The sequence below is a fragment of the Panthera pardus genome, unplaced genomic scaffold (genome assembly GCF_024362965.1).
Source record: "Panthera pardus isolate Hobbes unplaced genomic scaffold, ASM2436296v1 HiC_scaffold_11, whole genome shotgun sequence".
Taxonomy (NCBI): Eukaryota; Metazoa; Chordata; class Mammalia; order Carnivora; family Felidae; genus Panthera; species Panthera pardus.
In genome coordinates this window covers 95655874-95681041 of record NW_026526666.1, presented here as the reverse complement: position 1 = coordinate 95681041, position 25168 = coordinate 95655874, and the positions used below count along the sequence as shown (strand labels likewise).

General features: G+C 55.0%; 1 protein-coding gene across 6 annotated transcripts in view; it reads left to right on the top strand.

Annotated features, from left to right (window-relative positions):
* Window positions 1-25168, top strand: part of TMEM51 (transmembrane protein 51) — a 54616-nt gene that overhangs the window by 17684 nt on the left and 11764 nt on the right. The window contains exon 1 of one of the 6 annotated variants that reach the window (XM_019461453.2): window positions 9257-9275. The exons of the other annotated variants lie outside the window; for them this stretch is intronic. The gene's annotated coding sequence lies outside the window, so the exon portion shown is untranslated. Of the gene's footprint in view, window positions 1-9256; window positions 9276-25168 lie in introns of those variants that run through there. 6 annotated transcript variants of the gene reach the window in all.

Here is a 25168-nt window from a genome sequence, read left to right as displayed (position 1 = left end):
CTCTGCACCGTCAGCACAGAGCCCGACGCGGGGCTCGATCCCACAAACCGTGAGATCATGACCTGAGCCGAAACCGAGAGTCAGACGCTTAACCGCCTGAGCCACCCAGGCGTCCCTAAGATTCCATCTTTACGCCAAAATGGTTCCATCAAGATCATTCCAACCTCCAGGCCTGTTTCATCTCAAAACTCTTTCTTAAATCTGGAATCTCTGAAGCTTTCTTGGAGCATTTCCATAACCGTCTTTCCTTTTCGTGTCTGTCGTTCTGACATTCGGTGAATTTTTGGGGTCCGCGCCACAGAATGAACTACTTTTCCGAGAAAGCAAGCTGGAAGATTTTGCAATGTGTGCTGCTCCTCCGCGGATCAAAGCAATGCCTCGTGGGCCAGGCTGCTTGATAAAAGGACCCTTGGCTTTGAAATAGGCTTTTAAAGAAGCCGTTATTCCCAAAGCAAGCATGAGCACCCAAATGGAAAACAGAGGGTTTTTGCGTTTCAGCTGCTACGAGGGTAGAAAAGGAGGGATGGTCAGGTCCCAGTGGGGGGCTCTCTTCCTGACCTGCAGACAGATGCTTTCTTGCTGTGTCTTCACGTGGCCTTTTCTTGGTACATGTGTGTGGAGAGAGAGAGAGAGAGCGCGAGCGCAGGCTATCTAGAGTCTCTTCTTACGAGGGCACGAATCCCATCAGACCGAGGCCTCACTCTCATGACCTCATCTAACCCGATCTCCTCCCCAAAGCCCCATCTCCAAATACCATCACATTGGAGGTTAGGGCTTCAACACGTGGATTTAAATTCAGTCCTTAAGGGTGCCCTAGTGTCTTCTTAGTTGCTCAGGCTAAAATCATTGGCCCCCTCACCCCAACTCTCTCTCCCCAATCAAATCAATAATAAGCTCATCTCCATTTGTTAGCTTTGCCCTGGGCTGGGGCAGTACCTTCCTAACTGGCTCCCTGCTGCCCCTCTGCCTTGCCCACCTTCTGAGGTTATTTCTGCCTCAGGGCCTTTGCACTCCCCGCTGTCCCCACCTGAGACTCCTCCCACCTTCCCATTCTGCTGTGCTACTGCCTTGTTGGTCGCAGCTGAACTGTTACCTTCTCTGAGAGACCTTCCTCCATCACCTTATCTAAAGAACCACCTTCACCTTGATGCTGATTTTTTCTTCTTTCTTTTCTGAACAACTCATCCCATCCCTTACGTTGTTTCTCTCTCAGTAGAAGATGGGCTTCCTGGAAACGGGCCTTTGTCTTGCTCATTCCTGTGTCTGGCACCCAGTGTTGCCCAGGGAACATTTGTTGAATGAATGAAGTCAGCAGAGAGTCTTTGAGATTTTGTGATGTGTACCGTTCCGGGGCTCAGTGTGAGAAGAGTCCCAGAGAAAGGTAAAAATGCAGAGGCCATGATAAGACCAACTCAGGTTTGAAGCCCTGCCTGCTTAACTTCAAATGCAGGTACAGAAAGTAGCATGAAAGTTACACCCTCAAGACCCCCCTGAGTGGCCAGGATCGGGAGGCTCATACACGTGACCTGCGTGGACGAGGCTCGAGAAGAAGACAGCTACTTCTCGCTGGCCATGCGAGGAAGCTTCCCAGAGAAAGGGCGTGAGAGCTGGGTGTGGAAGGAGGTTAGGCCTTCACGGTCAGCGGGGGGAGGGGAGAAAGCCAAGGCAGGGAGACCAGACAGCATGCAGAGGGCAGAGCGCAGGGCCATGTGACCAGAGGGGGGACGTCAGGACTGTTTCCCTCCCTTGGACACATCCCTGACATTGCCCTGATCTTTCTCCTGGGAGAAAGCACGTTTTTATTCACCCTATATTGTTGTTCATTGTTGTGTTCATTGATTGTCCGTCCCTGGTGCCAGGGCCCCCCCCTGCCCCAAGCAGGTGCCCAGGGAACACTGACATAGGAAGGAATGTTGAATGGGGTGGTCCAGACGCTCCTGTAAGAGCTGGACTTTGTCCTGTGGGCGGTGAGGGACTCCTCTGAAGCCACACAGGGGCTGGAGGGATGTCCCGGCTGGACGTGGGGACTGAGAAAGCCTTGGAGAAGTGGGTGATCGTAATTATCACACTGAACCATGCCTGGGAAGTAGAGGAGAGCCGGCTGGGGGCCAAAGAAAGGCTTTGGGAAGGGAGAAGGAACGAGGCTGGGACCCACTGCACGGGGCAGTGGACAGGAGTTGCAAATGCACGTGTCTGAAAGGGGGCAGCGGGGCTGTTGAGGAGAGAGTCTAGCCAGGTATGAGGCAGCAGGGAGTGGCGGGGATCGTGGCAAAGTAGAAGGCAGGCCCCTTCCGCAGGACGCAGCTCTGACTCAGCACCAGCTTCTTGCTACCTGTGAGGATTGGGGCCAGGGTTTCCAGATTTTCAAGTTCTGTGTAGGAGATCACCCATGGCTGTCAGTACTGGTCACCATTCCGTGTTCCGTAAATAACCTTTCACAGGCCGAGTAAGATACATCCACGGGCCAGATCCAGCCCTCAGGCTGCCAGGTGGGGACCTGGAGGTGTGCGTGTTTGGGGCGGTGTGGGGGGGAGGGGTGGAGTAAAGAGGGGAGAGAATGCCCGCGGTCACTGAGATTTCCAGACCAGGTCGCCGGGACAATAGTGAGCTCTTGCATCGTGATCAGGAAGGACGAAGGAGAGGGGTGGGCAGAGTGGAAGACGCTGAAGTGATGCGGGTGGTCTTATGACAAAAGGAGACACAGCCTGACAAAAACAGCTCATCCTGGGGAAAGGCAGTGCGTTTGAGACCGGAGGGAGGGCCTGTTTGTGGCCACCTGGTAACCAGTATGGACGTGGTCTCTCTGGGACCCTCTGTGCTTCTGCAAGGATTTTATACTGGTTTGGGACTTTTGTTTTCATGTGTGTTTTATGTTTCCGTCTTTTTTTCTTTTAAGATTGCCTGATTTGGCCCCTGGCTGGAGGCAAATGTGAGAACGTTGGTGTTAGAGCCTTAGAGACAGGGTTCAAGTCCTGGCCCAGCCACCTGCTGTTGGGGACCTGGGGCAGAGTCCCTCCAGGCCCCACTTTCCTGGGTCTCTGTCATCTCCTGGGTCTCTGGTGGATGTCTCCTTCCTGTCACTTGGGGATGACGGGTTGGGCGGGGGCATCCGTAGGCCCCCTCCCCGGTGCTCATCCCCCACTCGTGACGGATGAGATTGCTGTCTTCTGGCTCTCCTCCCTCCAGAGTGGCCCCCGCCTTCTCTTCTGAAATGAGGGACACAGACGGGACAAACCCAGGGTCCTTCCTGGTTCCACTTATCCCGCCTGGGCCTCGTGGTCCCCACCGCGGAGGTCTCCTTGAAATCTGAATGCGCTTTGGCCGGAGGTGGGAAGCAGAGGCAGAATCTCCCTCAGCCACCTAAACGCCACAGCACGCCCTAAACAGTCCAGAAGAATCTCCTTTCCCCATGGACAGGCTTCCAGCCATGTGGGGAGGGGTCCTAAGAAACAGTTACCAGCCACCTCCCTGGTCACATCTGTTAAGTACTTACTAGGGGCCAGGCATCAGGTTCCCTGGTGTATCCGGCTTGCCTGTTTTACTTAAGCCCCACAACAGCGCACTAAGGTGGGTTCTATTACGATGTCCACTTTACAGAGGACGAAACTGAGGCTCAGTGCAGTGAAGTTGCTTGCTCCCCACCCCCCACTCACGTTGCAGCCCCGGGCCTCCCTGGCTGGCGGGAGACCCGTTACTCAGCCGCACAGAGCTCAGCAAATGGGTACCTCAGGGACATCTTGGAGGAGCTGCGTTACAGCTGAGACAGAAAGAAGGCGAACGCGGCCGGAGGCAAAGAGGCTGTCCAGCCAGACGCGTGAGAGAGCTGTGTCCCCTGTCCCTGGGTCGTATGGGTTGGGGAACGTTTCTTGGTTGTCAGGAAATGCATTCCCAGCCCCACAGCGGAGGCAAGGTGAAGTCCTGGTGCAACGTCGGCAACAACCGTGTGACGGATGCCCGGCCTGGCGTTACACGCTCTGACCACTCGAGCTCGTGCCCTCCTTCTGCCAGTTGCATTAGAGAAGCCCTAATTTTATGATACCCTTTTTACATCTCACCTGAAATAGCTAGTTCAAGTTCATCCAGCCAGGAAGGGGTGTTAGCTGGGCGTTGAACCCGGGGCCTCCTAAGTCCAGAGCCACAAGAGGCCCCTCTGGCTGGCACTCCCGGGCAGAGGCAGGAGCCAGTCTTGGCGGGGGAATAAATCCGCCCCTAGTCCTCCCTGGCCTCCTTCCATTCGGTGGCTCTTCCAGAAAGCTTCAACTGCCCTTCCTTCCACCCCACTGGTCTCTGCACCCTCGTGCCCGGCTGACTTCCCAGGCTCTGCCTGGCTCCACGCTTGGGATGAGGGTTTCAAGGCTTTGGTGAGCATCGGGACCACTTAGCGTGCTAATAGCAGATCCTAGGCCCCACCCCAGATTCTGATTCCGTGAAGCCTGTAAACGGAGCCCCAGAACCTGCTCACTTAGCGGACGTCACCCTACCTCTGCAAGGTTGGGGGCGCAGGGGACTTCAGGGAATGGCGGGCCTCATGTTCCCGTTCCCTCTGCTTCTTGACCCCCTTCTGCCGCACAGCCAACCTCTGCCGCTCCCTGTTGTACATCTGGGACTGTTTCGTCCTTCCTGCGGTACCATGAGGTAGCCCTGCTAAGCATCCCCATTTTACACACGAGGGGAGCGAGGCTCCCCTGGATCTAATCATCACTGACTCTAACCACCTTGCTTTACTGCCTGGGCTAAATGGGCATGGGGGGGGGAGGGGTGGTCCCTGAGGGCCCCTGGTCGGGTTTAGAGGAAGGGCCGTGAATGATGGGGCTTGATCAACGCCTTCAATCCGTAGACCATAGGGAGAGAAGCCACGAGACTCGGTTAAAGCCTCGGTACCCAGAATATTCCTGGTGCCTTCTCCCTGGGCTTTTGAGCCCTGGTGTGAACGGCTGACATCATCAGTCAGAGCACACCGTCCAGAGTCGGTTCAGCTTTCAAAGCCAAATGTGAATCAAAATGAGGAACGATCCCTGGTTTGGAAAACGGATTCCTCTGTGATCCGGAGCAGGTCCCGTCACCTCCGGGGGCCTCCCGCCTGGAGAGGGGGCTGAAGGGAGAGGACGGCAGGGAATCCTACCCGCGCTGGTCTGGCGTAGCACCTGGGGAGAGGGTTAAGATAAATTCTTCTACCTGTGCCCCCAGCAACCCCGCTCCTGGGGATCGATCGCGAGAAGGGCCCACGCAAAGACTCCTATGCAAATGTTCATGGGTGGCTTTCGGCATAACAGCCCAGGTGTCCTTCCGCAGGGGAACAGGTCAACTGTGATGCTGTTGCTCAGCAAGAGAAAGAACAAAACAGACCACACATACCGGCAGCTCCGCGGAGGCGCGCGAGGAGGCAGACGTAGATCACGTGCTGTAGGAGTCCGTTGGGAGAAGCTTCTAGCACGGGCTCAGTGAACCCATCATGGCAGAAAGCAGATCAGCGGCCGCCTGGATGGGGACGGTGGGGGTTCACTGGTTGAAGGCACCACACAGGGCACTCTGGCCAGTGGTTACATGTATACACGTATACAGTTGTCGAAACTCAAGTTACGCACTAAGATCTATGCCTCTTACTATATATAAATTCTGCCTTAGGCAAACAAACAAACAAATGAGCAAGCAGCTGCCTCCGCCCCAGCCCCAACAACTCTGAGTCAGCAGGTCTTGGGAGGGGACCCAAGGGCATCTGCATTTCAATCAGTAGCACAGCGTTGCCCCCCAACCTGGGATGGGCACCCCCAGACTCTAACTGCAAAAGTCTCTTCTGGCCAAGACAGTTGAGTCTTTGAAGACGTCAAGCACTTACTGTTAGTCTGGGGTTTTTTTTTAGCATAAACCTAACTGGGGTCAAAGTCTGGCCCTGGGCCTGACTCCCCATGATCAGCAAGACCAGCTCTAAGCCACGGACAAAGCGCCCTCAGTCACCGGGCTGATCCTGGCTGTCGGCCAGGCATCACAGAGTCTGCTATGCTAGGATCAGGGGGCAGGACTCCACGTGGGGCTGCAGACGTCTGCCAGATGCTGGGCATCGGGCAGAATTAGATAGGCCCTCTCTGGGCCACCCTCCAGATAATCACGCTTTGGGCTTGTGTTGGAGAACTGTTGTGTTATAGACACCATGCCGATTGGTTTGTGTCCATGTTGAATAAGAGGATGCAGTCATTAGGAGCCTGGGCTCAGGGTCCGCCAGGGCTCAGGTCCCCACATCTCCGCAATTAGCTGTGTGTCTTCGTGCAAGTGGCTTAGCCTCTCTGAGCTCCTCGTCTGTGAAATGAAGGGGATGGCAATACCTCTTTCTTCACAGTGCCTTGAGCATGGGAAGCATGTAGTAAATGTTGGCTGTTATTATTATTATTATTATTACCTAATTTAACGCTTCTAATAACCCTATGGGTGAGGTGCTATTCCTATCCCTATTTTACAGAGCACAATCTGAGGCTCAGAGAAGCCGGGTCCGTGGCCCAAAGTCACACAGGCAGGAGCTGGAGCAGCTGGAATTAAACTTGGGGCTGCGTCACTCCCGAGGCCTCCTGCTGCGCCATGCCCGCCATCAGCTTTGTGGGGGGCGGGGGGGGGGGAATCACTACAGAAGACCCCCGTGTCCTGGAATCAGAATCCATCTCTGGTTGAGTGAGAGATGTGCCCTGCCTCAGGAAGGCTGGATGTGCTAGTTGTGAGAATGGGTTCAAGTCCCGGCTCGACCAGCTGCGGGACTTTGGACAAGTGGCTGCCCCACCTCGGTTTCCTCATCTGTAAAATGGGGGTGCTCATACTGACCATAAAAGGCGGTTGTAAGAATGAAAGAGTCAGTAGGTATACGGCACACAGATGGGCACCCAGCACCCGATAAGCCCGTCACCCATCAGCTTTATTTACGGTCACCTGCAAGGTCGCAAGCCCCTCTGGGTTCAGGACCGAGCTGGGGAAGGGGCGGGGGGCTCCAGGCTGCAGGTGCTTGGGAAGCTGTCCTCCAGGCCTTCGAGGAGGCCACAGGACAGACTCCGGGGCGGCAAAAAGCCTTTTTGGACCACGTCCAGTTGAATCTGAAGGTCTGCGATTAAACCCGCTCTCGGATTCTCTCACTTTAAACACTCAAAACCTTCATCCCAAGCTGTTTCCTGACCATCTTGTTTCCACCATCGGGAGAGATGCGGGGCCGACAGGTGCTGTCACGGCCAAACGAAGGGCAGGCTTCCCGCCACACCGAGCTGGCTCTGAGACCGGAGCTCAGCAAGACTGCGCTCAAGGCGGACGAGCCACACTTCTGTGTGTTGAGTCTGTGTGATTGATTGATTGGCCGGTTGATTGCCTGCATTTTGGGGACCACAGCGTGGGTTTCTCAGGCTTCTCTTTCCCTTGGGTTGAAGACAAAAGTCAAACCGTGATATCCGGCTGCCTGCATGAGATTTGGAGCATGCTGGTTTCTCAGTGAAAAATGTGTGGGGCGTCTGGGGGGCTCAGTCAGTTAAGCGTCCGACTCTTGATTTCGGCTCAGGTCATGATCTCCCGGTTCGTGAGATCGAGCCCCGCGTCAGGCTCTGTGCTGACACTGTGGAATCTGCTCGGGATTCTCTCTCTCTCCCTCTCTCTCTGCCCCACTCCCGTTCGTGCTGTCTCTTTCTCTCTCTCAAAGTAAATAAATAAACTTAAAAAAAAAAATAGGTAAATGGACGAAAAAATGTGTGATCGCCGTAGGCTTCAAGCAGAGTGGTAGCAAAGCCTGGCGTGTCCCTTCTGGGTTCAAATCCCTGCTCTCTTCTTGGCTATGCGACCTCGAATATATGCCCATCTGCCTCTCCGGGCCTCAGTCTCCTCATCTGTGAAATGGGCACAATCGTACCCCCTCCCCACGGGGCCGTTGTGAGATCGAGCAGCGAAGGTGTGGGCACCGTGCCTGGTGTTCCCTAACGCAATTATCGGTACGCCAGGCCCATTCCGAGTTGAACCGTTCAAATTTGGGGGTCTCTCACTGACCGGCTGTGTGACCTTGGGCAAATCACTTCACCTCTCTGAGCTTCAGGCTCTTTTCTTCATTTGCAAAATTGAGACCCCACGTCCCTCACGTAAAGGACTGACCTGAGGATTAAGTTAAGACGGATGACTACCGCGCACAGCCTAGCACAGCGCCTGGGACATGGCGGGCGTGGTGCGGTGAGAAGGTTCCGGAAGTGGGAAGACACGGTGGCTTGTGCCCATGATAAGGCCGTGGGGACACATGGCCATCACTCTCAGGGAGGTCGGGCAAGGTCATAAGTGCCCGGAGGGTCACGGAGCTGCCGTGGAGGGAGTACTTGGTACAGCCCTGAGTGAGTGACAAGGGGCGTGGCTGGTGCTCCTTGGAGAGGGCAGACAGGGAGGGTCATAAAAGGATGGATGTCCAAAGACGAACAGTGACTCGCCTGGTGGCCACAAGGGGTGAAGGTGCTCCCGCCGGACAGAGGGCATCGAAATATCAACCGTTCCTTCGCTTGAACATCCCTGTGTCTTCCCTGTCGGGTTTCTGGACTCGTGTCTGGAGGTAAAATGGTTTAGAGCAACAGTCTTTGGGACCATCTGGAGAGACAGACCCGGCGTAAACAGATTCTGAACACAAAGATGTAATTTTCCCAGAAAGCACATGAAGGGATGATGATTTCCCAACAGCAGAATTCTTTATCTTGTAGAACTGTTCACTAGGAAATCCTTCTCAGTGTCGAGCCCCCAAGAGTACGTGTGTAAGATGCTTTGTGGTTAGGAATGAGGAGGTGGGATTGGGCGGTGGTGACAGGTGTCATCGTGGGGCCAGACCTTGTCCCCACCCGGCTCCAGGTGGGGAGCCTGCCACCAGCTGTGAGACCTTGTGTCATGTGCCTCTATTTCCTCATCTGCAAAATGGGGATTATCATAAATACTACCCATCTCACCTCGTAGGTTTCACGAAGAATAAACAAGATAATCCATGTGAAAAACAAAGTATTGCCACGCAGTAGGGGTGTAATACTTGTGACTCTTGCTCATCCCCAAAATATTTGCAGAATGCCTTCTGTGTGTCTGGTTCTGTCTTCCCTTCACCTGACCTCATTCAGCTTATTCTGGGCTGTGGGATACGGGGGAGAGAGACAGACAAAACACAGGGTAAACCAACAAGATGCTTACAGGCTGCACTCAGAGCTGTGTCCCAAACCAGCAGGGCGCCAAGATAGGGAATCACATGAGGCAACTTACTCGATCGAAGACGTTGGAATGCCTCGCCATGAGAGTGACGTGTGAGTAAAAAGTGAGAAGGAGCCAGTGGTGATGGGCAGTGTGGTCGGAGCGGGGGGGGGGGGGGGGGGGGAGGAGCAGACTGGAGCAGCTCTTTTCGAACTTGACGATGCCCTTGCAGAAAATGAGCCAGGAGGTCTGGGGTGGACCTGGGATTCCGCTTTTTCTAACCAGCTCCAGGGCTGCCCGGGAAGCTGGGGACCCCGCCGTGAGCCGCCAGAGCCTGGAAGAAGGCAGAGGGGGCCGGGGTCCAGACGACAGCCTGCCCCGGGGGGCAGGTGGGGAGTTTGGATTTTATTCTCAGGGCAGTAGGGAGCCAGGCAGTGGAGTGACATACTCAAGGGCACGTTTGGAAGCTCATTGTGGCTGCCATGGGGGCAAGGGCAGCAGCAGGGGGACCACGCAGGAGGCAGATGTAGATATCCGGGTAATGGATACTTCCAGCGACGGAAGTAGGTGTCGGTGTATGTGGACGTGGGTGCATTCGACATCTTGGGGCAAAGAGAATTGAGAACACCTGCCAGAGTGTTGAATGGAGATATCCTTAATCGTCTTAATAAAACGTACTGCACACGCTTCTTTTAAAAACAAAAATCTTAAACCAATCATAAGAGCAGTGGTTCTTGGCACGGGCATCTCCCCTCTCCCACCACCGGGGAACACATGGCCAAGTCTGGAGACATTTTTGTTGTCCCGGCTGGGATTGAGGTGCTACTGGTAGCTAGTGGGTGGAGACCAGAGATGCTGTTAAATATCCTGCCATGCGCAGCATGGCCCCCACGACGAAGAATTATCAGCCAGGCGCATCAGTGGCGCTGGGGTGGAGAAAGCCTGGTGCAGAGGCTGTAGGAGGTCTGAAGGACATCGCCCCCTTTTGTCACCCCACCCACACCCCAAAGATAACCGCTGGGTTTGCTACGTAGCCGTCCAGGCGCTATTCTGTGCATGTACGCAGATTCCCGTATATTGGAGGCAAGTGTTCAAAACATGGGGGAGGTTCTGGGGGGGGGGGTGCGGGGCATCTGTTTTGCCGAATCTGTTCTGCTCTCACCGTAAGATGAAGGTCACGGCCCAGCCAGAGGGGCCAGGAGGTGGACAAGTAGCCCAAAACCGATTTCCTCTAAAACTTGGGAAATTCTTTTCTCTAAAGAGCTCTCTAAAAACTGCATATAGGGGCTCCTGGGTGGCTCAGTCATTTAAGCGTCCAACTTTGGCTCAGGTCATGATCTCACGGTTCATGAGTTCAAGCCCTGCGTTGGGCTCTGTGCTGACAACTCAGAGCCTGGAACCTGCTTCGGATTCTGTGTCTCCCTCTCTCTCTGCCCCTCCCCCCCCCAAAAAAAAGTATAATAATAACAAACAAACAAACAAACAAAAACCCTGCATATCGTTATGATACAGGCCTTCTCTTACCAGGGACTAATTTAGGAAATCTGAGCATTTCAGTGCCAGAAGAAATTTGGGGATAGTCTATAGTCTCACCCGACCTCCTATTTCCCACATGGGAAAACTGAGGCCTGAGACTTCCTTGTAAGTGGGACAATCCTTTTATAATAAATTGTCTCTTCTTAATTTATTGGGATTTTAATCTCAGATTTTTAATACGATGCGTGGTAACAGTGTATGTTTCTGATTTTTTTTCCCTTGGTCACATCCATATGAGAGGTTGGTTACAATGGCTGACGAGGGAGACATAATTTAGCCTTGTAGCTTCTAAATGCTGCATTTAGACTCTGGCCTGTGGGTGAGAATCCCTTCATCAATTCACAGCAGAATTAGAAGACGAAGGACAGTGTATTAAATTTTCCCCAAATAAAAATCGATGTCATCTAAGGGCATGCCCTGTGTTCCCAAGATTCTCTCCTACTGTTTTTACTGTCACCTTTCCGCCATGACTAGACGGCAGTAGGAGAAGAGAAGATACTTTTTGTTTGGGTTTTGTTTTGCTTTGATGCCCTTCTGTGGCAGAAGGGAAAGGCGGTAACCCCATTGCCCGTGGAGCCCCACAGCCGTGCGGAGTCTCAGATTCAGAGTGCTGAGGCTGTGACCACCCGCCTGTCCCCATGCTCCCGTCCTTCAGGAGGCCCCACGGAGCCCCCAAAGTGGAAATAAGTGTTCCCTGCCCCTGGAAAACCCCAGGCAAGGACCCCACAGGCCAGGGAGGTCGGCTCTGGCAGCCACGAGGACCTCAGTGTCTGAAATACAGCTATGGTCTGCGGTAGCCAGCCCCTCCCTGCCCCAGCAGGCCAGCAGGGAGAGGAAGAACCCCTAGCGAGGCCAGGATGCCTCAGGTTGGCTCCTTGGGAAGGCTCCTCACCTGTTTCCCAGACCCCTCGAGCTGGGCAGAAGGGCCTGAACACCAAGCTAAGGACTTCGGTCTTTGATCCTCTGGCAATGGGGAGCCACCGAGGGTTTCTGAGCGAGAGAGTGACAGGATGAAAAAGCCCGTTTCTGGAGGATCAAAATGGCAGCAGCATGCTGGATGGGTTGGACAGAAACGAAAGACCGCGCGGGTAGGAAGCCAGGTAGGGACAGTGAGGTGTCAGGCTCTACCCTGGAGTAGAAAAGAAACAGAAAGAAGGAAGAGATGGACCCTGGGGATGACAGGGGCCGATGGGAAGGACGAGAGAGAGCCAGCAGTCACAGCTGAGCTGGCTTTTGAGCCCAGATGAGGACGGTGACTCTGCCAAGGTGGGAAGCTGGTATCGGGTTACTTACCCTCTCCCACCCTCAGCTGTCTGTGGAACGGGGTGAGACACAGGGGTGTCGGGAGGATGAAATGAGGTTGTGTGTGGAAAGTGCATGGAAATCAGCCCGGGCCTGGGGGGAGCGGCAGGCAGGTGCTAGGGGCCAGGAGGGTGATGGGGAGCCATGGAGGGATCTTGACTGAGGGTGGTATGATCACATTTGCCTTTTGGAAAGACCCGCCTAAAAGCAGCATAGAGAGGGCAGGCCAGGAGGCAGGGAGGCCACGGAGGAGGCCTTCATGGTCCACGTCCAGGGGAGGTTGGCCTTGACCTAAGGGAAGGGGGGGGCCATCCTAGGGTGCGGCCTCTCCCCAGGGCCCCACTTGCTTGCTGGGTCCCCTTTGTGCTCAGCAGCCACTGCGGCGAATGTGGGGTGGCAGGTGTTTGCCCAGCAGGCGGGGTCTGGAGTCCTCTGTGCCCGCTGGCCCACCTGTGCACACAGAGCATATGCTGGGCCCGCCCCTGTGACAGCTGCCGCAGGACAAAGGCCTGGCTGTTTGACCAGAGAGGCAGGAGCCGCCCAGTGGGTACCCAGCACGGGATTCACCCCCCTTCCAAGAATTCACCCACACCCCGGTGCTGTATCTGCGCCCTACCCCCCAGCAGTCTCCCCAACCACCCCCTTGCCTGTCAGGGGCCGGGTCCTCCTTGCCCCTGACTCTAGTGGCCTTTCTTCCTCCTCCTGTGCTTTCACGGGGGTCACTCCGTTTTTGCTCACTTTTCCCTCCTTTGGGTCCTTTGTGCCTCATTGTTCTTCCTGCCCACTGCCCCCCGCCCCCCCTTCATATTTCTTCTGTTCCGCCCTCTTGGGCTTGCGGGAGGCTGAGGGCAGAGTGCCGCTGACCGCCCTCTCGGTGCCCGGCACAGTGCCCGGCCCACAGGGTAGAACGATGGCGTCCCCTTGGATGCGTCTGCCCATCCCTACAGGCTCGGCCGGTGCCCGCTTCCCTCTTTCTTCCTGTGTGTGTGTCCGTTCGCTAGATGTGCATGACAACCTTGGTAAGTTTCCAAGGGCAGGCCTGGTTCTCCTCTCTGCCTTGTAATTCCTGCTAACGGCCTAGAGGCATTCCCGACCTCGTGATTTATGACAGCATCTATCGGGGTGGCATGTTGGAGGGCAGTGTGGCCCAGGGAGAGATTTGCCAGCTTTCAGTCCCGGGACCACATCCTTCTTCAGTCACTGCCAAGGCCAGAGAGCTGTCTTAGTGACCCTGACAGTGACCCTGAGGATGACTCCTCAAAACATCCCCACCAAGGAAGGCGATCCTATCACCTGCAAGCAGACCTTGACTCTTGATCGTGTGTTCCAGAACGCCTACGCCTCCCTCTGCAGGTGCTTGGGGCCTGACTTGGCGATCCGAGAGCACATGTGAGGGGGGTGGGGCCTCAGGGAGGGCGGTGATCCCTGCTCACTCGCTGGCACCAAACTTGCCTCAGAAAGGGGAAGAATGGGGGCAACTGGCCAGTCTGGTTTTGCTTTGGGGGCTTTTTTTTTTTTTTAAGTCATTATTTTATTTTATTGTTTTATTAGGCAAGAGGATTTATCTGGGTTCATCCAACATCGGTAAGGTCCCCCTGGATGGATTCTGGCATCGGGCTCACCGTCCACCTCCGCTCACATTTCCTCCACGCTGGCTCCCTCCTGGAGCAGCCTACCCCCCGCCCCCCAAAGGGGAGGACCAGATGGCCACCAGCTACCTCCAGTCCCTCTGGCAAACCCAGCCAGGAAGGGGCCCCGCTGGGGGTTCCCCTCAAGGGCATTTCCTCAACCGGGAAGAATTAAGTCTCATTGGTCCTGGCTGGCCCAGGCCCCGCCCTTTGAGAAATGGGAAGATCTGATTGGCCAGGCTTGGTCGCGCCCAGACTTAGGGCCGGGAGGAGCACCCGCCTGACCACATGGCACCTGCGTCCTGGTCCAGGTGGCCTTGGGCAGCCTGGCTCCCGCGGCCCAGCGTAGCCCGGTCCCCAGACCTCCGGGGACACTCCTTGGGAGTGACTTGTGCGACAGGCTCTGGACAACTTGGCGCTGTGGAGAGCACAGCAGGGCCTCGTTTAAAGGGTCCCTGCAGAGACTTTTGTGATAATCATAGATAACCCTCGATTACCTGTTTGGGAGTTTCCAACCTGATCCTGGATTTTTGTAAAGAGAGGGCCTGTGTGCTCGTCCCCCAGCACCTGGACTTCTGCTCGGCACTTGTGGGCGCCCAGTTAATGTTTGTGGGGAGACTGCCAGGAGCCAGGGGTCCGCAGCCTTGCTCCTGCCCCCCACCCAGGCTCCACCCTCCCCGGCGCATCCCCCAGCCTAGCCCAGCTTGTGGGCGGTACTCAGGAGACAGGGGCTACTTTATCTTCAGGGTCATCATCATTATTGTTAGTCATTGTCCTTGTTATTGTTCAGCCTGGACGTTTCTCCTGACTCGGAGAGCAGTCTTGACTTGTGCTGTGCCTCCCCCCTCTGGCTACCTTTGCTTCAGTAATCCTATGCCCAGATGTGTGGTTACAGTCCCTCCACTGATTGGTGAATCGGGGTCATAAAGTCCTGCACTGCCTGGGCCCCCTGCAGGGTAGAGACCATCTGGCATAGCTCCCGGCCTAAGGGGTGGGAACACGACAGGGACACCCGCGGATGCACTGGAGACGGGGGACACCCGCTGTGGGGCTTCCAGGCAGATGATCCGGGTCCGAATGCGCACGGCGCCGGTTTGGAGCAGCGTGCACCTGCTCACCAACCTCAGCCCCCCTTCCTTGCTGTACAGTAGGGACGAGGGGGCCGCCAGGGAGTGTTTGGATGATTACAAAAATGACGTTCAAGTGTCCAGCTTCGTGGCAGGAAGGAATTGCAACCCCCAACACGGTGCTGTGGCGTCCGAGAAAGGGACAGAGTCCTGGGACATGTGACCTGACGCCCCGGGTCACAGGGCCGAGCCCGGGTGGCGGAGAGGTGCAAGGTCAGCCCTCAGCCCTGACCCTCGGCTTCCGAGCAGGTTACTGAAGACGCTGGTGTTTGTCTTTGTCACCGAGTGGCGGGGGACGAACCCAAGTCCCCCCCATTTCTCTTCCATCGGCAACCCCAAACCGTGGCTGCGGACAGTGGACAAAGGAGGGCCTTGTCCACACAAGCACTGTATAGACATTTAAAAAACTCATTATTCTTTCAAAGCCTGGCTTGGGGGCAGATGAGAGGCAGGATTTTAGAGGGACTCTGGACTCAGAGCATCTGGTTCACAGCCTCCTTCTGCTACTTATTAACATGAGACTTTGGGCAAGTTATGTAACCTCTCCGGGCCTCAGTGTCCACATCTGTAACATGGGGGTGATGGTGGCCGCTTCTTTGTGAAGATTCAGTGAGATAATCCAGGCTCAGAGTAAGCAATGCACGTTAGCTGTTCTTATCATGATTTAAAGACACATGCTTTTGAAAACAAAAGGCCTTTTGTAAAATGTATAATCCTGCAGTTTGCGTCTGACGTGCCTTGTCTACAGCCGGGTACCCCTGGGGCTCCAAGAGCCGTGCTGTGAGATACCAGAGCGGGGCTTCTTATCCTGGAGGACAGTCCTGGAAGGCCAGTGAACCCGAGATTGGACAGGATTGTGCCAAGGGCGTTTACGGTAGGCTGGATAACACATTCATTAATGAATAATGTCCCCCCACCCCCGAGATGTCCACCTAATCCCAGAGCCTGTGATAAATGTTACCTTACGTGATCAAAGGCCTTTGCAGATTCACATTATCCCGGGGTGGGGGGGGGGGCATACTGTAGTCGCAAGAGTCCTTGTAAGAGGGGGCAGGGGTGAGGGGTGTCAGAGAGGGAGGTGTGGTGATGGAGACAGATGGCCGGGGAGTGCTGTGAAGACAGGAGGGGGCCAGGAGGTAAGGAGTGTGGACAGCCTCCAGGGGCTGAAGAAGGCAAGGAAAGAGATTCTCTCCTGAATCCACCGGGGGAAGGCAGGTCTGCTGACACCGTCATTTTATTTTTTTATTTTTTTATTTTTAAAAAAATTTTTTTAGCGTTTATTTATTTTTGAGACAGAGAGAGACAGAGCATGAATGGGGGAGGGGCAGAGAGAGAGGGAGACACAGAATCCGAAGCAGGCTCCAGGCTCCGAACTGTCAGCCCAGAGCCCGACTCGGGGCCCGAACTCACGGACCGCGAGATCGTGACCTGAGCCGAAGTCGGACGTTCAACTGACTGAGCCACCCAGGCGCCCCGACACCGTCAATTTAGAACTTCTCGCCTCCACGACTGTAAGGGGGTGAATTGGCGTAGCTTTAAGCCGCTAAGTTTATGGTGATTTGTCACAGCAGCAACAGGAAACGAATACAGCCCTTCTCAGGAGAGGGTCGGTGGTCATTTTTCAGATCTGCCCCTGCATTGGCAGGCCGGTGATGAACAGTCACAGGTCCAGAGCCTCCCACTGGCCCCCAGAGCCCCCCCTACCCCCAGCCCCCCCGCTAGGTGTTAGTACACCCACGGCTCCCTCCTCCTTGTCCCTCTGTGTTCCCGTGTCGCGCGTCTGAAATGCAGGCGTATTTTCACTAGCCATTTGTTTTTCCTCTGGAAGAGACCCTGAGAAGCCCCACAGAACAGCGTGCCCCATCTCTCTGGGGGTTTCTCGATCACGGCCCACGCAGACGCCCAAGGTGCGTGCCTCTCCTGACGCCGGCTCTCGGCTTCCCTCTTCAAACCTGCAGGTGCCTGCCTGGATGGGGAAACCCGCTGCGCTCCCAGCCACGGGATCGATAGGGGAGGCACTTCTGTTCGGGGGTAAACCTCTTAGCAGCTGCTGGAGGCCACAGCCTGGAGCCTAACTTGGGTTTCTCATTCACGCACCGCACACAGCAGCGGCTCTCCGACAGAGCCCTCGGGCCTCCACACCCGCCGACAGCCTCAGCTAACAGTGTGCCAGTCCTACACCACAGCTGGCTTAGGTTGTGTCACCAGACCCTTGAAAGCAGCATCTTCCTTTTCTCTTAATTTTTTAAGTTTTTTTAATGTATTCATTTTGAGAGAGAAAGAGAGAGAGAGCTTGAGCAGGGGAGGGGCAGAGAGAGAGAGAGAGAGAGAGAGAGAGAGGAAGAGAGAGAATCCCAAGCAGGCTCCACGCTGTCAGTGCGGTGCCCCATGCGGGGCTTGAACCCACAAACCACGAGATCATGACCTGAGCCGACATCAAGAGTCGGATGCTCAACCGACTGAGCCACCCAGACGCCCCCAGCATCTGCCTTTTACAGAGAAAAACAAGGCTCACAGAGGTGAAGGGCATTGCCAGAGGCACACAGAATTAAACAAAGGTTGGACAGACTCTAAAATCCTGTATGTTCCACGATACTACTCTGTCATGCCATTCATTCATTCATTCATTCATTCGTTCGTTCAGCATTTATGAGGCTCCTCGGGCACGTGCCAGGCCTCTTCTAGGACAGAGGGAAAGCAGTGACCAAAACAGACCAAAGTCTCCGCCCTGGAGAACTCATATTCCAGCACAGCACCATCCCCTAGAGCTAGAATACAAGCCCCAGGTGTCGTTTTCAGTTTCCTGTAACCACATTGTTCTTTAAGTCCAAAGAAACAGGTGAAAATCATCAGTTTTATTTAACTTGATACACCTATCACCTCAACATGAAATTGACTAAAAATATTAACGAGATAATCTCATTGCCCTCCTCTGTCTCTGAAATCTGGTGTCTGTAGCTTATACTTTGACAGCACATCTCAGTACAGACCGGCCGCGTTTCGAGAGCTCACCGGCCGCGTGTGGCCGTGCCTATTGTATTGGACAGTGCGGCTCTTGGATACGGCAGACGCCCATCCAGACAGCGACCTGGGTGCAGCTGGTGTCATGACCCCCCCCGTGGAGCTCAGCAGCCATCGTCCATCCCCGCTAATGTCCAGCTTGGGGTTATACTGGCCGCTCTCGGCTCTGCGGCTCCTTGCGGCTGGGTTGTTGCAGGATTAGGGACCCAGCGTGTCTCTTTGTGGGGTGGCAGGCGGAGGGGGCTGGGCCTCAGCTCAGGAGGTTGGGTCAATCCAGCCCTTCACCTGTGCCACACCGTCTTCAGTGGCCACGTGAGGCCACGCTCCCGTTTTATGATCGTCGCTACTATTTTAGTCCCCTCTTCTCCCCTCCCCCACTCCACTTTCCTTGTCTCCCAGCAACCGTCCCTGCTGTGGGGAATGCCCTCAGTGGCCAGAGTTAGGGCCAGACACTGGACTGAGAGCGGGGAGGTCCTGGCACAGGAAAATCAGGGTGCTGTTCCACCAGGATAGAGAATGGTCATGGCCCAGGTGAAACAGCAGCATCCTCTGAGCCTCTCCAGGGTACGTGGTGAGGCTTACCACTGCCCCTCCCTCCTTGCACCGCCTCCCGGAACCTCTGGGCCCTGTGATCCCCGCTCCCCGCCTCTCTGCCTGAGGAGCCCTTCTCCGCTTCTTCGTCCAGACTGGTTTCTTTCCCCTCTTAAGGTTCGAGCGCCCAGAGAGCCCGCGCTGAGTCTCTCGTGCCCCTCATTCCTGTGAAGGTTGCTTTTAGGCCAGTGCTCCACCGACAAGCACTTTGTCTGTGCATCATCTCTTTGGAAAGGTAAAGTCACAGCCATTTTACAGATGAGAAAACCGAGGCTCTATAGGATATAAGCTAGTTGAGTGGAAGAGCCGGGAGTCATACAGAGTCCTGCCTTGAGCGTCCATCGCCCCCCGCCCCCCTTCCTGATCCGCGCGTGGCTCTGTGGCCCAGGTCTGGTTCTGGAACGTCGTGCCTTTATCTCACAGTCGCATCTGCCCACAGCCAGCCTCCAGGCTTCGCTCCCACTGTTGCCAGCCTCTCGACCTGACTTTCAGACTTCTCCACCCTTTCCGGTCCTCGCCCCTTTCTCCAGGAGATGGGCTCCTTCACTGACCTCCCCTAATCTCGCCAGAGCCCACTGGCAACAAAAGTTCCCCTCTTGGTCTAGTGCTTTATACCGAATTACCACAAACCTAGTGGCGTAAAATAACTCACATTTTGTATTTCACAGTTTCTGTGGGTGCGGAGTCCAGGCACAGGTTAGCTGGGTCCTCTGCCAGGCCACAGTCAAGGTGTGGGCCAGGGATGGGTTCTCATCTGGAGGCTCGAGTGGGGAAGGGCCCGCTTCCAAGCTGTCTTGGCTGACGGCAGAATTGCTCCCTTCAAGTTGTAGGACCGAGGGCCTCATTTACTGCTGCTGCCGTTGGGAGCCTACTTCAAGGCCTTGCCAAATGGACCTCCCTTAAAATGTCTACTCGCTTTATTAAAGTCAATAAGCAAGAGAAGGTCTCCTTGCAAGGTGGGCATTACAGTCCTTCGTGATATAATCTCACATAATAACCGTCATCCCAACATTTGCTGTATTTTACTGGCCTGAAGCAAACCAAGATTCCTCCCACACTCAAGTGGAGGGGTCACGCAAGGGCATAAACACCAGGAGGTATGGATTGTGAGCCCACTTTACGAGTCTGCTGGCCATACTTCCCCTCTGGTTATCTTTGCTTAATGGCAGGATGGGAGAGTGGAGTCAGACCTGCCGTATGGCTTTAGGCAAGACCTCAGTGTCCTCACCTGTAAAATGGGACGATACCCTCTGTCCCTTGGAGTTCATGTGACGATTAAATAAACTCTATAGGTGGAGTTTTTGGCACTATCCTTGGCTTAGCTGTTAGGCTTATAAATAAAAACAAATTCACTGTTACTATTCAGCCAGGCCCGGGCTGGTGTAGGTGTAGAAAAGCCCTACATAACAATAGGTTCAATAGAATAAACCTTTGTTTTTCTTCCATGTAAACAGAGTCCAGAGTTCAGCAGTCTGGGGCTGGGAGGGTGGCTCAGCAATCACCAGGGACCCGGGCTCCTTCTCTCTCATTGTTCTGCCATCCTCTACTTCATGCTCCAGCATGGCTGCTGAGCTCCGGCCATCACATCTACACCACAGTCAGTAAGAAGGAGGAAGGTGCAAAAAAGAGAGAGAGAGAGGGAGATGTCCCTTCTACTTAAGAACGCTTCCTGAACGTCCCCCTCCCCTGATACACACATCTGCTTATGTCCCATTGGGTGGAACCTAGTCATGTGGCCCGGCGAGCCTCTCAAGAGGCTGGGTAATGGTCTGGATTCTGGGAAGCCCCGGAAAACTGAGCATCAGGAGTTTTTTCACAGCGGAGGAAGGGCAGAGTGGATATTAGGAACCCTGAACTGCCCGAACAAAACCACCCTACCGAGGATATCCGGCCAGTGAGTCGGCACTACCCGCCCTCCAGCACAGGTAGGAGAAGAAAAGATCAGGTGAACTGAGCTTGGAGGTGAGCTGTGCCCTCCAGGTGACGTGTCGCTCCAGCCAGCTGGCTCTGGTGCATCCCGAGGAGGTCGTCGCCTTTTCCAGCACGTGAGCGGGGGGGCCCGACTGGCGTTTACAGACCAGAACGGCGGGGAGGAAGGGCAGCCAAGGCGTGCCCTCTGGCGCCCCCCAGAAACGGTTTTGCGCCTCGGGAGTTTCATCGGGGCTTATCTGTCCAGGAGGAGGTCGCTTCAACGTCACGTGCTGGCTGCCAAGGAAGCACAGTGAGTCTTTTTCAGTTCCCAGGAGGCCTTACAACCTGGGGGAGCAGGTGGTGGCGAGTGTAGGATCCAAATGTCATCCCTCCCATCATCCCTGTGCCGTGTCTTGGCACTTACTGTATACCTAGCTAGCTCTGTTCACCTAAGGTGGATAAAACACTCACTCCTCAACCTTGTGAGGTCGATTCTCTCTGTTCTGATTGCCGCCAGACAGAGGGGATCGAGCCCCGCCCCGTGCGCGGGCTGTGCCCTGACTTCTCGGCGGAGGGGGATGGTGGGGGTAGCGCTTTCCTCCCGGGTTGCTGGGAGCAACAAGGCAAACGATGTTGGGGAGCACGCCCGCTCGTGGAGGTGGGTGAGCACTCGACCGAGGGTCGTTCTCACTCCCTCTCCCAACGTGAAAGAGGTGCCAAGCCCCACAAAGCGCGCCTCCCCCGTGAGCTGTTATTCTCGTCCCCATCTCCTGCGGGCTGCCCCGTTTTAACCTCAGCCCCAGTTTTATGATTAAACATTCCAGCGTCAATTATTTACAATATGTCCAGATGAGTATCAGGATTGCAGGGGGCCGAGTGACTCACACGGGGAGAAGCTGGTTTTTATGGAGGGGAAATGACACGAAGGGAAACAAGGAATTCTACCACCTGACCACAGAGACTGAGGTCAGCCTAGGAAGGGCTCCAAGCAGCCAGGGTGTGGGGAGGGGGCTCCCCGTGGGGACGTGGGGCGCTGGGAGGCAGCAGGTGGTGGAGTGAGCTAGCTCTCGGCTCAGACGTATCTAGTTCAGATCTTTGCTGTGCCATTCGCTGGACGACTTTGAGCAGGTGTCTCAACTTCTCTGAATGTCAGTTTCTTCCTCTGTGAAATGGGGATCACTCTAGAAACCTTCTCCTCAGGGTTCTTGGACATTTTAAATGTGATAATGAAGGGGCGCCTGGGTGGCTCAGTCGGTTGAAGATCCCACTTCGGCTCAGGTCACAATCTCATGGTGCGTGGGTTCAAGCCCCGCATCGGGCTCTGTGCTGATGGCTTAAAGCCTGGAGCCTGCTTCGGATTCTGTGTCTCCCTCTCTCTGCCCCTCCCCTGCTCACACTCTGTCTCTGTCTCTCAAAAATAAATAAATGTTAAAAAAAATTTTTTTAATAAATATAAACATTAAAAAAAATTTTTAATGTGATCATGAATAGTAAGTTTTAAAAATAATTATTTTAAGTAATAAATATGATATATTAAATTGTCTAAATACAATTAATAGCAATAACAATAAATGCACGGAAAGCACCCAGCACCGGGCCTGGCACTTGGTAAATGCTTAGGGGATCGTTCACTGTTGCCGCTATGATCCCAGGAGGTGACAGGTGGAAAAAGAATCTGGTGTGACTAGTGACATCCTGAAAACCGGAAGCAGGAGGAGGCCAGGGCTGGAGAAAGCAGGTCTGGCTGGGGGGCTTTCAGTGGGAATCACAGGTAGCAAGGGAAGAGAGGGCTGGGAGAGGGCTGGACAAGCTTGAGCGAATTCCAGAAAGGCGCTTGGCAGAAGGTTTGGGAACCGCTTCTGTGGAAGCGGCATCACTGTGGCTAAAAAAGAAAATGTCCAGATATGGGCAGGATGACCGCTCTCAGACTGCGTCCTGCCCTCCCCAATCAAGGGCCGCCCTGATAAAGGCCTGGGAACAGGGAGGGCTTTGCTTCTGCAGCATCCATCGGCCTGCAACGGTCTGCCTGTCCTCTCTACACACCTCCAGTCTGGGTTAGAAACCCCCACGTAAGGACCACATAAAATAAACCCCTGCCTAGCTTTGTCCTGAGGGCTTAGGAACTGGGCCACCAGGAGAGCGGGTGCCTGTTGATACAGCGTGAGGACGCATGCCTTTGCCGCGGTTTTTACCCCGGCCAAGTCAGAACGAGTGCAGGCTTGCCTCCGGAGAAATCTCTGGTTAAAATGTAAATGCGGTGCAGGAGGGCCGGGTTGCCCGGCCCTCCTCCGTCCAGCCTGGCCACGCGAGGAAGAGGTGCAAAATCCACCAAGGGGTCCATTTTATCAGGATCAAGGAACTGTGTCCGATTAAATGAGCCGCTGGACGAGAGAAGGTCTGAGAATTAGCAGGTGCCGGGGGAAGGTGTGCCCTGCGTGCGTTGCCCGTGGCTGCTGTAACAAATGACCCCAAACTTGGTGGCTAAAAACAACATAGATTCACTCTCTTGCTAAGGCCAGAAGCCTGCGGTCAGTTTCACAGGCTAAAGTCAGCAGGTCTGTTGGGCTGGTTCCTTCTGGAGGCTAGAGGGGAGAAAGTGATACCCTCATCACCGCAGCCCCCTGCTTCGACCTTACATCTCTCACTTCCTCCTCTGACCTTTTTGCCTCCCTCTTGTAAGGACACTTGTAATTAAATTGGACCCACCCGGATGATCCCGGCTAATCTCCCCATCTCAGGCCCCTTAACTTAATCACATCTGAAAAGTCCTTTTTGCCACCTAAAGTTAACAGTCACAAATTCCAGGGATTAGGACTGGGATATTTGGGGGGGAGGTCATCATTCAGCCTCCTACATGCCTTCTCCCAAATTCTGAGAGACACAGAGGGGTGAGTGGCAAATAGGCCCGAGCTGAACCCCAGATTCTTCTCTGCCCCCAACTCCAATGGCCTTGAATTAGCCTCTCACCCCCTCCGGGCCTCTGTAAAAATGACGGATGCTCACTTCCTCTATAGGCTGGAAATGACCGCTAACACACCCGGAGCGGTTCCTCTCTGCCCGTCACCAGGTGCAGGAAAACCCTTAATGCAGTCACTCATTGATTTTCTAGCTTTACTGTCCCTGGAAACAGCCAGACAGTCTCCTGCCTCGGGGCCTCTTTACTTTGGTTCCCTCTGCCTGGAATGTCCTTCACCCAAATAGCCACATGGTTCCCTCCCCGGCCTCCTTCAAAGCCCTGTTCAAATAACACTCTCTCAGTCACTGTGCTCCCTGACCACCACATTTAAAGTCCCCCCGCCCCCCGCCCAGCACCCCCTACCACCGGCCTCCGTGTCAGGTGCGGGTGTCGTTGTTCTCAGCTTGTCTTCCCATCTAGCACGGGATGGAGTTTTCCCAGACAGGTGGTTGTCCGTGAGCTCTCCGGGGACAGGGCCTTCCGTCCGTTTTGGCCATTTCTCTATCCCCAGCACTTACAGCAAGCCCTGGAACGTGGTAGATGCCCAGTTAATGTTTTGTTGAGCGAATGAATAAATACCTATACCCCCACACTTTGAGCCCGTAACGCGTAACAACCCATGAGTTCCATCCCCATCCGGCTCCCTGACCAGTGAGACGGCTAAAGCGGACGGTGATGAGAGGAGGCCTCTCGGTGACTGAAGCCGCCGGGCCGAGATGGGAACACGGCCTGGGGCCCAGAGTCCACCCTGGGAAGCCCAGTGCGTGCTGGGAGCGCTCGATACTCGGAAACAGTCTCTGCAGTCCCTGATTTAAGCTCTCCCCTCTGCCTACTTTTTGCTGCAAAATGCCTCTTGGGGAGGAGAAACGAATGAAGCAGGTCAGCGTCCAAAATGACCCGCACAAGGACATAGGCTATGTCCACGTGGTGCCCGGGTTGGCCAGCACACTAAGCGAGCAGCGGAGTCGCAGGGGCTCCCTGTCTCTGGGGAATGACCTGTTGCTGGCCTCACTGGTGGGACTGATAACAGGTCCTGTCTTGGTGACTTGGCAGAAAGGCTGGTGTCCTATTGCCTCGAGGATGAGGAGGGGCTGCGCACAGGACCCCCACTTACACGCTGTGAGACCCGGGGCAGGTTTCTCAACCTCTCTGTGCCTCAGTGCGTTCAGCGATGACACGGACCAAGGTGGGGATAAGAGCGCCTCTCTCATACGATGCTTGGGCGGAATGAATGAGTTCAACCCACGCAGAGCGCTTCGCGTGAGCCCGAAGGAGCACAGGAAATAGTAACAGGTGGCTGCAGCTGGCTGCATGCTGGGCCCGGGCGGGGTGGTCAGTGCCCGTGCTCGGCCTTGCTCTCCAGAGAGGGAGGCCACTGGCGGCCCAGCCCCAGAGCCTGGAGGAGGATCAAGGTGTCAGACTCACTGAGTTGAGGATGATGGGAGCCTTGCTTCCTGCCCTGCGTCTCATAGGCACCAGACTCTGTCCTGGCAGGGAAACACACAGCGAGGTCACATTTCCCAAGAAATATCGAATGTGGCCGGAGCCCTCGGGACTGGCTCCCTGGTGCCAGCCAGCCTTGTAAATAGGGTCACACGCCAGCCACTTGCTTAGAGAGAGACACCTTGTCAAGCTCCCAAAGACTAGATACCTGGTTTAACTCACTGCTTCTGTTTATGGCTCCTGGAGTCTTCAGAATGAATTTATCTTCCGATTAAGGATCAGGCGCCGATATTTAAATGGATTAGCGGGGAGACTGGAGATGTCAGGTCTTATAAAATTCACCAAGATCTGGGGCGCCTGGGGGGCTCAGTCGGTGAAGCGACCGACTTCGGCTCAGGTCATGATCTCACTGTTGGTGAGTTTGAGCCCCGCGTCGGGCTCAGAGCCTAAAGCCTGTTTCAGATTCTCTCTCTCCCTCTCTCTCTCTCATT